This window comes from Lepidochelys olivacea, assembly GCF_965140295.1.
Source record: "Lepidochelys olivacea isolate rLepOli2 genome assembly, chromosome: 2".
NCBI classification, from domain to species: domain Eukaryota; kingdom Metazoa; phylum Chordata; order Testudines; family Cheloniidae; genus Lepidochelys; species Lepidochelys olivacea.
Window position 1 is genome coordinate 204078802 of NC_140412.1, and position 18170 is coordinate 204096971.

Genomic DNA, 18170 nt, shown 5'->3' on the forward strand with positions numbered 1-18170 from the left:
CCTACCTCATTTTCACTGGCATTCACTATGTTAGACATCCAGTTGCCACCAAACTTCTTGGTGAAAACCGAAACAAAAGTTATTAAGCACATCTGCCATTTCCAGATTTTCTCTTATTGTCTTTCCCTCCTCATTGAGTAATGGGCCTACTCTGTCCTTAGTCTTCCTCGTGCTTCTAATGTATCTGTAGAATGTTTTCTTGTTTCCTTTTATGTCCATAGCTAGATTGATCTCTTTTTGTGCCTTGGCTTTTCTAATTTTATCCCTACATACTTGTGTTATTTGTTTATATAATTTCCACTTTTTTGTAGGACTCTGAGTTTTGGATCATTGAAGATCTCCTGGTTAAGCCAGGGTGGTCTCTTGCCATACTTCCTATCTTTCCTACTCAGTGGGATACTTTGCTCTTGTGCCCTTAATAATGTCTCTTTGAAAAACTGCCAACTGTCTTCAATGGTTTTTCCCCTTAGACTTGCTTCTCATGGTATTTTACCTACAAACTCCCTGAGTTTGCTAAAATTGCTGCTTAAAGCATGGATCTTTGTGTTTATGTCCCCACACTACAGACCCTGCCACAGTTATCTGAACCTTTGCTAGCTCAAGATTACACTGCTGCAATATGTTCTACATGCAAAATGCCTCTCCATGTCCCCCTTGGGAAAGAGCAACTTGGTACAGAACCTTCTTACGGGCTGTCACTACATGCTACAACTTAGCCCTATGTTTTTAATTAGTTTATACTTCAGTTCTGTTCCTGAAACATCAAGCATTCACCATGAGTATTGAGCTACATATGGTGCAAAATATACATTAGTCCACTGGCAGCCATTACATGACAGTGTAAGTAAAATGAAATAACAGGTAGATGTATTTTTTCTTCTTAATTACAAACTTAATTTTCTATTAAAATGCATGAGATGACAAAATCTCAACAAACTCTTTAAAGCTATTACTAGAGGATAAAGTATTCTACCAAAGTATTAATATTAACATCATTAAAAGTGTTTTATCAAGTGTGCCTTTATCTCCAGATTGCAAACAATTGCAGCCTGAAGGAGAGATATGCCCTTGTGTATTGTGGTATGAAAACCAACAGCAGTTTTAGAGCCACATAAAGTCTTCTTGTGGCTTCAGAAATAGAAAAAAAAAATCTTGGAACCACAATTATAAGAAGTAATACAGTGACTGAATCTATTTTTCATCACCTTGGGCTCCGAAAAGAAAACATTTGAGAATTATATTGATAAGAGAAAGAGCTGAGATATTGAAATGCATTTAATGTTGCTTTAATTGATTAAACTAGATTGGGAGCAGTTGAAAATATATAAAGGAGTTGTTTTTGCATAAACATTCAGAATATATCTGCTTCAGAAGACTAGTTGCTGCTTTGTACACTTGTGTGATAGAGTCCAAAGACTTCCCATAAACCTGATAATTTCTCAGATAGTCCTTAAAATCCAGAATATAAATAAGTCTATGTTTTTATTGCTTCCATGAGTTGGCTCAGACTTTTCATCTTTCTTTTGACAGGCTCCTTCGTGACATCACATAACATCGCCTTCTTCTTTCACCTTTCTGACAGCATGGTCTGGTAGATAGGGCAGTAGATCACTCACTGGATTTCTTTCTCCATTTTCTTCCCTCTGTGGCATGCAACTTTGTTTTCATGAATTTTTTTGTTCATTTATTTTATCAGTTTTAAGGGGGATAGAGGAGAAAGGTCAGTCAAATTTGGGCCTACATTATTATTATTTCCAATCTTGACAGTGTCCCTTTAAATGTTTCTGCATTTCTTCATCATAAACACAGAAAAATCCCCTTTGCCACATACTCATAGAATATTAGGGTTGGAAGAGACCTCAGGAGGTCATCTAGCCCAACCCCCTGCTCAAAGCAGGACCAACCCCAACTAAATAATCCCAGACAAGGCTTTGTCAAGCCAGGCCTTAGAAACTTCTAAGGATGGAGATTCCACCACCTCCGTAGGTAACCCATTCCAAGGCTTCACCACCCTCCTAGTGAAATAATGTTTCCTAATATCCAACCTAGACCTCCCCCACTGCAATTTGAGACCATTGCTTCTTGTTCAGTCATCTGCCACCACTGAGAACAGCCGAGCTCCATCCTCCTTCTTGGAACCCCCCCTTCAGGTACTTGAAGGAGGCTATCAAATCCCCCCTCGCTCACCCTGAACATTGCTCTGAGTTCAGGAAAATGTAAGAATATTGTACTGTAGATTTCTGTCTCCCAGCTGCATTGAGTGATGAGGATCTCTCTTCCCTGTATGTTCATAAGGGGTAATTTCTTCTAGAGTCTCTCCATAAAAACTCCTTACAGGGGGCACACAATTAATCTTGAGCACAGTAAGCATTAGCCAACATGGTAAAAAGAACACTGGGAAAAAATCTTGTCCCTAAACTGTGGAAGCCTTTATAATGACAGTAATAGTATAATCACACACACACAAAGTTGTAGCTGACAAAAATAGTCATGCAAAGCTGGGCGTACAATCACAGCTGAAAACTCCAGGTTATTTAATAATTCTCAGATAAATAATACTGAATATCTTGCCTTTAAGTGGTTCATTTGTTTTAAAGAAATAGTTCTTAAAGAACTATTCCCTATGTCAGCCCACGAAGAGCACTTTATAAAAGGGTATTAATTATATCCTGAAAGTTACAAGTGTCACTGAGTAACAGAACTGCTGTATAAAACACCAATATACCATCTTACTGAACTACTAATTTAGGCTAGTCCTGATCCTGAATTTCCAGATGAGAACTGGAATTATTTAGCAATTATTTATCTGAGCATAAATATTTAGAGACAGGCTCTGCTAACAAATCTTGCCTCTAGGAGCCAGGCCCATAACAATATTCTTGGCTCTAGATTTCCTCAGATAAATCAAGTCTCTAACTTCACACCTTCCTTATTTCAATTTTGTACAATATCCCAGCTTGTTTATTTATGTGCCACTACTGCTAAGATTCTATACATGATGGCTGTTATTAGATCTAATTCAGGCTACATCATGGCCCTTAAATGTAATCATACAGTATGTTTTCAGACAAGGAGTGGTGGTGTTCTCAAAAGATTGGTGGTAAGAAATACTAACATTTTCCAGTTGAGAAAAATACTTTAAAAAACAATCATTCAATCTGTTTTCTTCCCCCTGCCGTCAGCCATTTTCTCCTAAGCTGGGCCTTAGTTGTATCCCCCCAGATATCTCTGCAGATCTCCTCTGCCCAGCGGGGTGGCCAAAGTCAACCTACTTCCATGGCATTGCTCCCTTGCGCCCCTTCCTGGGACCCCCCAAGAGTGTTGTCTATAGGGCACTTTGGGGAAGCAGGGAGGTTCTAGGCAGATGGCAGGGGGTGGTGGGACAGAGAATGGCAGGCCTCAGGATGGAGAGGGCAAGTTGTGGGTGGGAACCAGAGGTTACTTCTGCCCTACAGCTGGGAATGAGTCTCCCAGCCCAAATAGACAGACTCATGCTTGCGGGGATTGAGCTAGAGCACTAAAAATAGCAGTGTGGACACAGCAGCTCAGGCTGCAGCATGGGCTCTCTACCCCACCTGACCCACTAGGCTTGAGAGCCTGGGCCGCAACGTCCACACTGCTATTTATAATGCGTTAGTGCGAATCTGTCTACCCACGTTGAGGCTGGCTTCCAGCTACGGCTCAGACATACCCAAAGAGGCCACATCATGCCACAGCAGCCCTGTGCGATTAACCTTTCAAGAGGGATCCTTGGGGCAGCCCAGGTGAGGGCAGCTCTGGATTTGTTGCTGTCAGGGAGGAGCTGGGGAAAACCAGAGGAGCCTCTGGAGGCAGCGGCAGCCTATAGAATGGGTTAGGTTAAGAATTATGTCGACTTGAGATTTTGTTTAAGTCAGGCTAAAGATAGAGGAGTATGGGCAATTGAGTTTGTTAGTATGAGTAAAAGAGCGAAGTGGGAGACAGTAAGATAGGCAAACTGAAGTTAGAAAATGACAGAGGGCTATGCTGCAGCTAGGTTCTGGTTAGAACTGGCTTTAGCAGAGTTTGTAATGAGTGTTTTTGAGAACGGTGAATGTTTTATTAAAACGCCATCTGTACTGATAACATCTGCATCAATGTCCTTCCCAGGCTAATTAAAAGAATGTGTTATGTAAAGAGCCAATAAATAGGTGGCAGAAATGCAAATATGATAATGGGTAGGTTTAATGTTAATTAGCATGATAGTGGATTATAAAAGGAGTAGCCTTGTTAAATTGGGGAGATCTCCATTAACACTAAATGGATACTGGGGTTACAGGGTTATAAGGATATACTTCATTTTGTTGTTAGTGGACTGATCACCCATTGATACCCCATTGCATCTTTGAATGTGAGTATAATTGTAGAACCTGTGTAACTAGTAATTGTATGCCTCTTTAACTAATCATTTTTCTTTTGAATAACAGTTAGATCCATCCTTTGGAGTGTCATCCAGGGTCCTCCACTAAATTAAATTGTCTGTGACCAACCTAGAAGCTTGAACCTGAAAACTAAATTTAGCTCATTACATCTGTAGCTTTAGCTATTTAATATTAGGTGGGAACATTTAAAAAAATCAAGGCGGCCGTGTGGGGGACAGTTGCCACCTGGAGACCTTGGGGGGCAGCAGAGTTGGGGGTGGAACTTTGGCTCATTCTGTAGAGGGCGGGCAAAGTGGCGGTGAGTCACATGAGATTAGTGAAACAAATTATAGCAATTCACTTAATCTAAGGAATAAAAACATTATGTATCAATTAAAGCCATCTTAGATGTGGCATTAAAAGCACAAGTTTCCTTTTTGTTAAACTGTACAGGGTAACACTTCAAGGCGTTGTGTTGGTTTTAGCTAGAGCTTTGTGAAACTCGAGCATTTTGCTCCCAGGAGTTCATGGAAATATTTCCCTCTTACAATCTTCACTCAGACAAATCCAGACACTCACACAGAAATAAACAACAAGAATAATTAATTAATTACGTGATACATTGCACTTTTCATCCGTAGACACCAAAGTATATTACAAAGGTTTGTAAGAATTCCTATCCCAATTTTGCAGATGGGGTAACAGAGGTCTAGAGAATTAAGGCCTACATTTTCAATTATGGGGTTTTTAATGTTTTGGGTGCTCTGCTTTAGATGTGCATGGCTTAATGTATCAAGAAAACTGGCATCAGATAGTATCCCTCTGATACGTGTGCAGATCTCCCCTGCACCATATGGTGGCAGAGGTCAACCATCTCCGCAGGACTGCTTCCTTGACCCCTTCCCTCAGGCAAGAGAAGCCACATTTGAAAATTTGGACTAAGTGGCTACACAGTGAATCAATGGCAGAGTCAAAGAAAAAATCCTGAAGCTTGAGTCTCTGTTCCTGCTGAGATACACATGGTGCTCCCCATTTTCTGCCTTGCCCCCAGAACAATGTGAAAAGGGGCTGTTGCAGCAGCTGAGTATAATCAGAATGCAGCAATGCTCCAGCCAGCTGGGTTTGCTCATGAGTTGTATAGAGTCATTAGAGTTTTGTGTCATTTGGGGAAGCTGCACAAGGGGCATTTCATAGTAGCTAGATCTGATAGGTTTAGTGCCTCTTTATGCATCTGGAGTAGCGTAAAGGAGCTGGATCCCAAACAATTGGGTCCTATACCACTTGACTTCTATCTCTGTGCTCAGTCCATTAGGTCCCAGATGTTCCTTGTAGTTTTTACTAGGTTTCATGGTCACAAATGTTATATAGTTTTGATCTGAAAACAGCCAGATCAAATGGGACCAAAATGGACAAAAGCTTTTTCTGACCGATTTGCATACTGTAGCGATCCTTTAACCACTGATCTATCGGAGTTTTGAGTTTGTAACAAACCACAAAGCCAGACATCTTTTGCATATGTTTTGGGGCTATACTGGCATTTCACACAGCTCTGGCTTTAGCCTCATGATTCCTGCCGACTTTAATCCTTTGAAAACATGCCCCTTAGAAGAGTTTACCAGTTTTTTCAACTCTAAATACGGAGGGAAAAAAAGCAGCAGCAGGAACAGCAGCACCACAGCTGAGTTCTCTATAGATGGTAAATAAATCATGGGAACAACAAGCCCCAATTTCACATTAATTGTTTGGAAATCTCTACAACATCAAACATTTTGATAAAAATCTGGAAAAAAATGAGTATCGCTCTTTTGTTGTTTTTGTTGTTGTTTTGCTTTAAAATGATTTGTTCTAAATACAGCTTAACATGTAGATGACTGGTTTGAGATGAGAGCATCTCTCCAAGCTGAAAAAAGCAATAACGACTTGCACAGAGATGTCAGCAGAGAGACCATTTTATAATGGAGGCACCTGGGAGAACACTCAGCATTAGACCAGTCTGGGCGAGTCTACCTATGAGAGGATGGCAAACTTGCTGCTGTGGGGATCAACGGGAACAGTAGCACTTTAACAAACAGTTCGGAGGTATTTATTTAATTGGAACATTCACAATGTCTAAAGGTCTTTTATTTTATTTTTTATTAAGTTTACAAAAATTAACTTCATTTTAGCTTGATAGCCCAAAGTGCTGGAAGTAGGGGTGCTACTGCACCCCCTGGCTTGAAGTGGTTTCCATTATATACAGGATTTACAGTTTGGTTCAATGACTTAGCACCCCCACTATACAAATTGTTCCAGCACCCCTGTTGCTAGCAGAAGAATCATTGAAGTTAAGATGGAAAAGATCTAGCTCTGTCCTATTAGGCTATTCAGCCTTTCCTTTTGCCAACGCAGAATTGTTCCTTACAGTACTTTGTCCAATCTCATTTTCTGTGTCCCAAAAAAATGGTGTTTACACTAATTCCCTTGGGAAACTGTCTCCCAGTTTAATACAGCTTACTCTACAGAGGCTTTCCTGGTTTTCATCTCTTAATTGCTAAATCATATTCCAGGGTATCTACCACCCTGAGTAATTCCTCTTGAACTCCAGGGTTCCAACCATTCAAATATTTGTTGGTTTTGTCCCTCACCTCATAGTAGATTTTAGCCAAATAAACTATATACATATTGTGGTGTATTGAGGACTGTTTTAGAATTGCAAGCTATCACTTAAGCATAGAGCAACAGGAGGGGAGGGGAGAGGTGTGTGGGAGTGGGAGGTTTCCTGGTCCTGCTTGCAGGATAGAGGATTCTGTAGAGAAGCCTACAATCAAAGTCAGTTTGCAGCCAGCCAGCCTAGAGTAAGGTGTGGTGAGTTGTACCTCTCTGTTTCCAGTAACAGGTTGTTTTCTCTCTCTCTCTCTCTCTCTCTCTCTCTCTCTGTGTTTTGGGGGATCTTGGGTACCATTGTTCTAAATACTAAGAAATAAGTAGTACTACATTGCAACCTTCTAAGAAGAGTATTTAATGTTATCTAATTCCTGTGTGTGTATACCACCAATGGAACTTATATAGCTTCAACTCTTGTTCTTTCCTCATACACTAAGTCAAACCCTTCAGTCTCTTGATCACTTACTTCTCTGATCTCCCTTCAGTTTGGCAGCATCTTTCTGTCAATGTGGTGCTCAGAAAAGAGGAACTCTAGTTTCTGAAGAGCTATAACCTCTGTACTCCGTGATATAATGTCTGCATAGAGAGCCCAGTATTGCACTGACCCTTATTTGCTGACATATTTGCAGTTTAAACACATCCTTTCAGCCCTGCACTTCTGAGTCTCTTTTGCTGATGATTCTAGTTTCTTTATGTCCCTTTGTACTATTTCAGTCCTCATGGACATTTGCGAACCCCTCCCATTTAGTATCACCTGACTATGAATTTTATTAACCTGTCATTGATTCCCTCTTCCAGATCATTAGTGAAAAGTGATAAATAAGATCATGCTTACTACAGGTCTCTGGACATTTCCCACACCACTTAACCCATTTCCATTGCTCTGTGTTTATGGCACTTTAGGCAGTGTACTTTCAAAAGCCAATTTAATTTAACTTGGAGAATAAGATTTCTTCAGACATTGAATCTGAACTCCCAGGCACCTTATATAGTTTTTCCACTTGTGCAAAGTGAGTGTGAAACTTACAATTCAGAAAAATAACCCAAAAGAAAACACTTTCACATCACCTTTGTTATTTTCTAGTATATGTTTTTCTATTCCAGAAGAAGTACAGGCTTACCCATTAGGGCATTCTCCAAACCCACTTCTTCCCTGAAAGAACTATGTCACAGCAACTTTTACTCCAGCAGAAGATTGGAAACAACTGCCTCTCCACTCAGTTATTTGTACTGAATGCATTAGCCAGAAGGAGCAATTAAGGAATATTAGATAGTTCCTCCTCCTCAAAGAGCATAGGATAGAATTAATTCCTGGTACAGCTCCATTAATTTCAATTAATTTACTGTTGACAATAAATTGCAGGTAGATTTTCAGCTAAAAACAGGATAATTGAAGTACTCCAAAATTCACTTATAAAGCCCTCAGGCCACCCACCACCAACACACCATACCTTATTCCTAACCTCAGCTCTATCTATGTTAGTGTAGCATCTTCCAGGGAAGGGCTTTATAGCCTATTATCTCCCATAATGCTTTGCAACACAGGAAAGCAAAAACTGATCAATGTAATTATCCTTTAAAAATGATATTTGACCCTTTAAATAGTCCTTATTTTAACTTTTCCCTGTACATTCTTGCTAGCAGGAGATGGTAATAAAAATAGAGATTAATAAAATTTCATTTGTACTGCTGAGTCACCAGTCTCCTCCCACTCCTTCCACTGAGCATGCTCCAGCTGGAGGTTTTTAAAAGCAAGCTCACCAGCTCTCCTGATTATGATACACACACACTTGCAGATATTCTCTTTTTTTCCCTCAATGCAAATGGTGGCTTTTTATGTATATTTCCCCCTAGGAATAGAAAGTATTTTTTCTGTAAGGGATTGTAGAAGCAATGTTTATACTCTCTACATGGAGAATTCAAGTTCTGGACAGAATTTAAGTTCCCCAAATAGTCTTCTTCCAGTATATGGTGTAGAAAGATGAAAAGGAGTTATAGTTTCAGGTCACTTAACAAAAAGAAGAGGCAAACCCTGAAAGAGATATAGTGAGAATCTTCTCACTCCTTCCTGAAAATGTTTTTAGAGAAGTCAAGCATAACTTAAATCATTTATTAGCGCTCATTAGCTTGTCAGTTATTAGTGCAAGGCACCATATTCTACTAATAGAGCTTTTCAGTTTGACTTTAGGAAATGAGTTTATAAGTGTGTTGGACTTAGACTGCACATGAAATCTTTATGAGATAATATTAAAGTTTCACTGATATCAAAATATCGACCATCTGGACCTCTCTCTAGTAATAGTGAAATGTCTGTTTCTCAGAGGAATTGGTGCCATTTTAATCTGTTGTGGGATAGAACACCTGTTCCACATACCACGTCACAAAGGGGTAATGTACATTCCCACCATTGTCGCGCAGTGCAGCCAGAAAAAATGAAACTGAGGCTTCACATTATCCTGGTGATTTAATAGTGCTCATAATCCCTTCATCATCACACCTCCTTTCCAATCTGCTAGTAAATCCCAAAGCTAACACATTAGGCTATGTGATAGCTACAACTACCCCAGAAAGCACCCTCAAAATAACAAGGGGTATTTAGAAAAAAATCTCTCCTGTTGAGAAAAATGCATTTCTCCTTCATTCTTAGTCTGCTTGCAAAACCAGTCTGTGACATGAGCCAACTGTATGTTGGCTGCCAGTTACATACAATAATGTATGGCCCCAAAGTGAATGGAAGACTGTAATTCACTTGAGGGACTCTGCTGATGTCATAAAGGGCTTGAGCAGTTTATGAACAGCCGCAGAGCCTTGAGAGTGAATTATAGCCTTGCATTCACTCCTAGGACATCTGTTGTTGTTCAATATAGAGTGTACTTTTTTGTAAATTAAAAAAAAAAAATCTACTCCTTCACCAAGTCATCAGTTTCCACAAATCTTTTTTGTTCTTCCGCTGAAATCAAATTGATACATGAGGAAACTGAAGTTTTCTATGGTATTATCTTGCCAAAGTGGCCATTAGCATTTTAATTTTCCCTTTCAGAGCTGTCATTTAAAGGGTATTGTCGCTTTTGTGACATTAGTGAAAAGATGTTTTCACTCTCACTCCTATCCATGAAGGGCAATTACAGGTTCATGTTCAGACACGGGCTAGAGGTGGGCAAATTCTGCTCTCAGCTCCACGGGTGTAAATCTCCACTAACTACACACTGAAGTCCCTGCCATTTAAGGTTTATACCCTATAATCTATTCCCTTGTATTTTTTCCAGTCTAAATTTAAAAGTGCCAGGAGATGGATCTTTCACTATTTTCAATGGGAGACACAACCGGAGCAAATCAAGAGTAATCTGTTGTATTCTATGCTCCCTGCTAATGCACTGAATAAAATCTCCTGTTTTACGCTGATATAAATTAAAACAGAATTTGGCCCAGGAATACGAGTTAGCATGTATGATATTAAAGAGGCACTTGCGAAAAACTTTAAAAAACATTCCATTTAGAAACATTTCTGCCCATATGTCATGTTTTCCGTGGGTTTCTTCCCTCCCTGTATTTTATTACTAAGGACATTTGCCTGAAAACAGACTATTTGTTACTTAGCAAGTTCATTTGCTCCTGCTGCTTATTCCTCACTTGAAGTCACTCCTGTGAGTGTGGCATCATAATTAGTTGATCTGGAGATGATTATGATGTCACAGAGGACTGTATGTTATATGGCTTCAAGTGAGGAATAAGCAGCAGGAGCAGATGATCTCTCAAGCGATAAAGACCATGTCTTTATGAAAATGTCCCTAGTAATGAAAAGGCTGAAATTATGTATCATAACAGCAGAATAGTTTTTCAGCTAGAATGCGTCAACACTTTCCACATTATAACAATCATCTTTTATACCCCATTATTGTCAGATGCATAAAATACTTTTAAAATCAACTCTGGAAACGCTTGTCCTCCAGTTATTATGTTATGAAGAGGATCATTTTAATTAATCAATAGACCAGATGTGACACATAAAAATGGCATTTTTTCCTTTTAGTGACTAATAAGCTCCTTCTCCAAATCAAAACCATCCTCACACATGAAGGTATTTCTTTTGCACTAGGGTTCAACTCTTAAATGTCTCTGACACACAAAATGAACCATGATGTTATCCATACTCCCAGCCCAACCAACGAGCCTGCTGTAATGGGGGTTGCAGCACTATGGAAGAAGCATGGAATCCGTGTGCGCATAGGACATGAGTCCACCATGCTCCTCTGCAGTCCGCCCAAAATACTGACACCAAGATCATCTTCCTTACCTACTCCTCTTACCATAGCAGCCCTCTCTTTGAAGCTCTCTACTGGCTTCTTATCCTGACCTTTGAGGCTGCTCACTATTCGGTTCCAGTCTACATCTCCCCTACCTCTCACTTTGCTCCACCAACACTGCCCACATCACCCTTCCCTTCAGTTCCTCTCCCATTCTAGCCCTCTACCCATTATAGACAGGAATTAGAGGCTAGGAAAGAGTGGCTGGTGACTTGTCTATAAAACCAAGCTTACAATGCGCGTACAAGAGGGAGAACTCTGGAAGGTGAAGGAGGCAGGAGGAGGAGCCTTGGCTTCCTCTATTCCTTTGGTTCTGACCAACCATTTCTTCATTGGTTTCAGAGTAGCAGCCGTGTTAGTCTGTATCCCCAAAATGAACAGGAGGACTTGTGCCACCTTATGCTCAAATCCATGTGTTAGTCTCTAAGGTGCCACTTAGGACTCCAGCTCATTTTGTTTTATTGTTATCCTCCAAAATCCCCTCAAACCTTTTAATCACCAGGTGAGAATGATTATACATATCACCTCCAGAACATTTCAGTCCTTCCAGATATCAAAACTAATGAATTAAGCATTCCTAAAAGAGAAGGCTTTCATTTATTGTTTGTTCAGGGTTGCCCTGTTTCTTGGATTGGTTAACGTAACTTAATCTAGCAGCCGAAAAAAAAATCCGCTTGGCGCCACAAAACGCAAGAGAATGCTTTTTTCCCCATCTTGACTACAAAGCTCACTGTTTAATTGTACAAGTATTTGTGGGTTTGGCTAAGGGGAGCACTATTTTGTTATTTTAGCAAAAGACTTCAAATCGTTTGGGGTATGCTGAGAAAATATTCCCTGCCTTTACACATATGATGACATGCTAAATGTTTAAGAGAAACCACTGTGCAACTGAGAGGCTCTTGCAAGTAAATGCTTGCAAAGAAAATATTAGTGACATTTTCAATGGTTATTTACTGGTATGTTGAAAAATACAGCTTGCAAGAACCTGTCTGCTGGGCAAACACTCGTACTCACTCTCTGTTTTTAATAAAATTCTTTGTGACCTCTCTGATTTTACTTGTGAAGATTCTGCCCTAGTAGATTTCAGGGAGTAAAGAGTTTTCTGGGGACTAGGTACAAGGATTCTTGGCTCTGCTAGTGACTGACTATCCATGTGGTCCTGGGCATGTCTCAGTTAAACATCTCTAAAGTGGGTATAAAAGTTTTTGCCTGACTCACAGGTATGTTGTGAGGTTCAAGTTCTAAAGTGCTACTAGACCTTTCAGGGAAAGCCTTTCACCCCCATCTCATCGCTGTGAAGTAATACAGAGTTGTAAGTAGGGAGGAGTCAGGAATAAAGTATGAAATGATGACTTTTAAAAGCAAATGGATGAACATTTAATAGGCAGCAGGTTTAAAACTAACAGAAGGAAGCATGTCTTCACACAATGGACAGTCAACCCATAGAACTCCTTGCCACAGGATGTTGTGAAGGGCAAGGCTATAACAAGATTCCAAAAAGAACTAGATAAGTTCATGGAGGATACGTCCATCAATGGCTATTAGCCAGGATGGACAGGGATGCAAAACCAACATCCCTCTTGTCCTTGTCTCTCTCTCTTCCTCAATCAATCAACTCTGCTAGATATGACATGTATACATTGATAGGTTCCCAGGACAGCCCATGAAACTATCCTGTGACCACTCTTGGTTCTATCACATCCTCCCTAGTTCATACAGGCCATCAAATGTGTGACTTAAAATAACAGTAATAATAATTTGAAACTGGTAATTGCAATGTTAGATTTAGATTTATCCTGAAGTCAATGATATTGTAGGATGATCTAAGCACTGGCTTCCATCCAATTTAGTTAGCTACCAGATTAAAATTATTTTTCTTGCAGCAATTACCATGGTAGTCCCAGAAAGTGTGTATTATGTGAAAATAGCACTGAATCTCAAGAACTGTTCACAGGCAGGGTTTTGTAGGCTACTTTGGAGGGCCTGCTGTTCGCTTTTGTTGGCAAGCATGATCTCTATGTTTATTTTATTCCTTCCTTACGTCACTTGGGCAAATTTTGTTCTCCGCATGTATTAGGGATTACAAGCAAGAGACATTAACATTTCTGTTTAGCTACAAGACAAATACAAACATAGGGCCTCATCCAAAGCCCATTGCAGTCAATGGAAAGGTGACTCATACCTTTATAAATATGGCGATTTTTATATAAGTGCTTAAATATGGGTTTTACTGTCCAACATTAAATACCCATGTCTGAGAATTTTGAATGTATTCTTTTATTAGAAAGAAAAGGGCTATTACTGCCCCTATTTTTCCTTTTCTCCTGAAGCCTTTTTAAGCAGAAACTTTCTGTTTGACTGAACTTGTGTATTAAACTGATATGTAGCCAAAGGTTATCCCCACAGATCTGGCCTGAGACCAGTTTTCCCTTCAAGGATTTATGAAGCCATTCTTTCAATGATTCTAAGCAGTATGTAAGCTAATTCTCTGACCCACTAATCCTGCTGTGGTGTGTGTCGCTCATCATTTGTTTATTTTTGGTGTACATAAAGAATGCAAAACAGATATCAGTGTCTCATTTGCCAGCAAGAGAAGAGACATAGCCATAGAGTAAAGGGATCTGACAATCAGCAAGGGAAGATAATGAACTAGGAACAACACACACTGTACAACACAGAGATAGCCTTTGCTTGATGCATGGGAGACTTTAGCATGTGCCTCACCAGAGGATTAATGGGAGGTAAACAAAGGAAAAGCTCCTGCATAACACATAAGCATACCCTGTACAGGGCATGTATGGAGGGTGAATCTATAAAGAGTGAATGCATAGCATGCTAAGTAAACAAACAATCAGCTGAATACATGTAAATTAGATGATTTGGGTATAGAAGACAGGAACCTAATAAGTCAAATGATTCCAGGCTTCCAGAAGGATTTGCATATAGCTTAAGGAGGAACTGTCTGCAGGTGTAGTTCAGCTACTTGGGAAAATGTCTGGGATAGTGCTCTTTATGGATTGAAAGAGCAAATAAACAGAATCCAAAACAAAACACTTCACAAAACTTTAAAAATGCAATTTTTTGGATGTGATTTGTCTTGTCTTGACTTCTAGTAGGCTGGACTTTTCCACACTAAGTGCCTCTCTTTCTACCTTTAATATTGGGAGTCTATAATTGTACATTGCAGTAACATTAGCATTGGAGAGAAAAAAGAATCTGGACCAGGACTCAAGAGATCTGAGTGTAGTTCCTAGCTCTGCTACCAATTTCCTGTGTGACCTTGGGTAAGTCACTTAATCGCTAGTCTGTACTTCAGTTCCCCATTTGTAAAATGGGCAAGATAACACTTCCTTTCTCCACCCCTTGTCTGTTTTGTGTATTTAGACTGTAAGTTCTTCAGAGCAGGGACTCGCCTACTATTTGTATGTATTGCACCTGCCACAAATGGGGTTCTCTTATAAGTTGGGGCCTCCAAGCAATACTGTTATACAAATAAAGACCTGTGGATTCGCTGGGAAGTGCTCTTTTTTTGCATTACACTTGATTTTTCAGAAGCTATGGTGTCAAAGACATAGACTTTTCTTCAGTAGCCATTACTATACTTACTGGAGGGCACAGAGACATGAAGGGAACCTTAAGCTGCGAAGATGTTAACCGAATGTGTAAGTGGAGACTAGTGCTTCTGTCTCCATCTGTTTCTTTGGTCTCAGCAAGAGCAAATGTCTTTGCAGCTCACACAGCATACTAATGCCTTCTGAGCCCTGTGGACAGGCATTTTTCACTTCCTTATTTCAGTTACAAGCTACCACCAGCAAAACCTTGTTGCTGCCATTTTTAAATATATTTTCTGTATCTCACCAAGATCTCATTGCTTCAGCCCACTGCCTACAGCCTGCCGCCATGGCCACTGGACTGAAACAAAGCTCTCAGACATACTGAAAACTGGCAAGTGAGAAAATATGCAAAACAAAACGAAACAACAGCCATTAATTACAAAGTAGTAGAACTAGAGAGGTGTGCATCCCAATTTTGGTCTTTTAATCTCCCAGCTCCTTTTGGGGAGTGGGTGCTCTCTAGGCAACTACCGTACTAAAGGTAGACTCTCCAAATGGGTGAGGCCTTGGTATTTTTATGCCTGGAAAATGGTGCTTCTTAATCCTTGGCCCCCATTCTATCTGTTTGTACTGCTGGGGTAGCAACAAAGCATCCAGGTGGCAGTGGTAAAGACAGCTGAGGATTTCCTCTGACACTAGGGAATCCTTAGGTGGTGCAAAGCTGGTATAAATGGCTAAATGTCCCCAGCCCTGCACCTCCTGTCACATAACGAGCGTGACAGGAGTGCCGAGAGGGTATGCTGTCAGGGTGCTCAGCTGGGAGCAGTGACTAGTTGCAGCGTGTATAACTTACAAAAGCTCTAAGACTGCTCTAAGTCACCGTTGAGGTCATTTCAGGTGTAAACTTGGCACAACTGAGGACTGAGCTTGTGATGTCAAAGTATCAGCAAATCATTACTATGCAAATCTATGAAGTAATGTGACTAAGTAATCCTATTAGAAATAGGGACATCCAGGATGGGAGTGGACATCCAGTTTATAATCAGGCAAGGCAGGCTAAGAATAGTTTGTAACTTACCATCCGATTTCTGCACAGTCCTTTGATCTGAGTTTCCACTTTAGGATGAATATGTGCAGCCCACCTCTCTTGTTAACACCTGTGCAATGTTCAATAAAACAATCCCACAAGCCCTGTTTTGTATCTCCAACGTGCAGTCTGTTACATTTCCTGTCGATGATGCAGCACATCACTCATTTAGAGGGGCATGTGAAGTGTTCATGAATGACAAATTAAGATTTAGTTCAAACATCCCTGATGAGGTCTTGGTGCATTTGCCAGGCTTATATATCTGTTTCTTGGGAATGTACCTTATAAAGTTGAATTTGTGGGTTGTTTATTCAATGAACAAAGTGATCCATTATGTTTTTGTCACTGTATTAGACAGGAATGGAAGGTAGGGAAATAATTGCTGGAAATAGCTCTTCTTTCCAATTTTCAAAAGACTGAAAGTTGCAGTACAGCAAATGGAATAATCTGTTCAGTATCACAAGCTGCAGCACAAAAAGTGGTCCAATACAGCTAATAATTTTTTTCACATTGTCCTCCTAGGATCTCAACTAAATGTAAAAATTCCATGGCTGGTGAAATATGTTAAAAGTGAAATAAGACACAAACCTAACATTAAATAAAATCTTACTGGGAGGGGAGTTTAAAACTTTTGTTTACATTTTTTCCCATTCTTTCATAAATGAATCCTGTTCTTATCAGATTTTTATCCCTATTATATAGATCAAATAGGTTTGGATAATTTGCCTATGGTTTGTATAAGCACCCAATTCTTTTAAGTTTTGCCCATCACTCGTGAGAACCATGCATAGAGACAGCATTTCAACAAGCATGCTTGTGGACAACTCTATGCACGCATGGTATTGTATGAAATTATACGACTTGGTTCACGACAGTGTATTTTGGGTACAACTACATATGGCATTTGTTCACAATCAGTCATTTTACCAGAACTGCAATAATATACTCTCAGCTAGAGAGAACAGGATTGGGTCCAGGATTGGGTAAATATTTTACATTTTCAATCACAGATATTTCTCTGTAACAGCTTAATGTCTAGCCTGATAGCCAAAATTCTCAGTCTTTAACCTCAAGGTCAGATGGGACAGGAGCGGAGGTAAGTCTGATAAGTTTGCCTTAGTTCTGTGTGAACAAGTGGGCTGAGTCCTCCAGCATGAAGAGATGGTCACTTCCCATGTTTAACCATAATTGGAACAAGAATTTCCTCTGCCAGTAAAAGAGCCTTTGAGATCACAGTCATAAGAACATAAGAATGGCCATACTGGTCAGACCAAAGGTCTACCAGACCAAAGGTCTCAACTACCTGAGAGGTGGTTCCAGAGAGGATGGTTCTAGACTATTCTCAGTGGTAGAAGAGGACAGGACAAGGAGTAATGGTCTCAAGTTGCAGTGGGGGAGGTTTAGGTTGGATATTAGGAAAAAAATTTTCACTAGGAGGGTGGTGAAACACTGGAATGCGTTACCTAAGGAGGTGGTAGAATCTCCTTCCTTAGAAGTTTTTAAGGTCAGGCTTGACAAAGCCCTGGCTTGGATGATTTAATTGGGGATTGGTCCTGCTATGAGCAGGGGGTTGGACTAGATGACCTCCTGAGGTTCCTTCCAACCCTGATATTCTATGATTCTATGATTCCATCCAGCCCAGTATCCTGTCTACCAACAGTGGCCAATGCCAGGTGCCCCAGAGTGAACCTAACAGGTAATGATCAAATGATCTCTCTCCTGCCATCCATCTCCACCCTCTGACAAACAGAGGCTAGGGACACCATTCCTTACCCATCCTGGCTAATAGCCATTAATGGACTTAACCTCCATGAATTTATCCAGTCTTTTTCTTTCCTAAGCTTGTCTGAGACATCTAACGTGGGGAAGGAGTGAATAAATACTATTTTACAGTCCCCAAGTCCATCGAGGGCTTACCACTCTGTTTCAGAAGGTTTATGCATGCACATCTATTTTACATGGACATTATCAAGGACTTAGAAATTGTCATTTACAAAGGGTTTTCCTGGTGGAAAAAAAAGACATAAAATAGCTGTCTTGATATCTCCATGCATCCAAATAATAGCAAATTCCTAAGGTTATACTGAACAGTGTTGTATCAGTAGAGGGCAATGTAATTTTCGATTACAGTGCTCCACCATGGTGATGAGATTGGAGATCTTATCTTTCCAGGTCTCTAGGAGTAAACATGCTCGTTTACATA